Here is a 1,086-nt window from a genome sequence, read left to right as displayed (position 1 = left end):
AGCCCCACAGCCTCCCTGGCCAGCTCACCTGTGGCCTGATCATCGACCCGCTCCCGCACGCAGATCCCGCCTGCAGCCCCGCTGCCCCCGCCGCCCGAGCCTCCCCTCCCGCCGGCCTCCGCGCTGGCCGCCGTCCGGATCCTCGCGGGCCTCGCCTGGCTGCCAGTGCGGGCTGCGCCCCATCGCACCACCTGTCCCGGGCCTCGCTGACGCCGCTCCGCATTCGTGAGCCTGCGTCGCCTTGCTCAGAGCCGGTGTCCAGTCGGAGGACAGGTTGGAACACAAGTCCCTGCGTTTTCTCCCGCACTCCCTCGACTACAGGTGTTTGGCCCTGTCTACGCAGGGTCTCCAAAAAAGGCCGCTGGCCTCACGTGGCTGACTGCAGTTTGAGTCCCAGGCACGTGTGCGTGTCCAGAAGCCTCAGAAGAGGGTGGAGAAGGGTTGCTTGCGGCTGTCCCCACTGAGGGGTGACTTCTCACTTTCCCTCTCCCAGGCCAGAGCTTGAACCCTAAGACAGAAAAAGACAAGCCGGGAGTGGGCCCATCTGGAGGACTCCGTCTGTCGGGGCTACACCTGCAAGCTGACTTGTCCTCTAAGCACAGGGGGCCCGGGGCCACGAACAGGTCGTTTCTATTTATTTTAAAGGGAAGAGCCCGAATGTAACAACAATGCTGGGGCCAGCGGGTGGCATGGCGGCTAAGGCACTGGACTCCCACATGGCTGGCTGCGGTGCCAATCCCGGACCTGGCCGCTCTCTCACTTTGTCCCTCCCCCGTCTGTCTCTGGTGAGCACACGCGACCTCTAACAAATTTAAAAATAGTAACAGTTAAATAGATAGTTCTCCATGTCATTCTTGAACGAGTCCTGCACAGAATACGTTGCTCTTTCCACCCACGGGGTCACAGGCTGTCGTGGGGGTGTTTGCACAGAGGGGCACCGACAGAAGCGCTCAGGACATCGTGTGGCTCTGCCTGTCCGTCCCTGGCGGGTACACGGGCCTCCAAGGCGCCCAGGAAGCGCTGGTGGAGTCAGAAAAGGCGGCAAGAAACCTCCGCGCCGTGCGCGCGCCGCCTGCCGGGCGCCTG

This window comes from Tupaia chinensis, unplaced genomic scaffold (genome assembly GCF_000334495.1).
Source record: "Tupaia chinensis unplaced genomic scaffold, TupChi_1.0 Scaffold149964_1, whole genome shotgun sequence".
NCBI classification, from domain to species: Eukaryota; Metazoa; Chordata; class Mammalia; order Scandentia; family Tupaiidae; genus Tupaia; species Tupaia belangeri.
The sequence above is the reverse complement of the archived record's forward strand: the minus strand, read 5'-3'. Positions refer to the sequence as shown.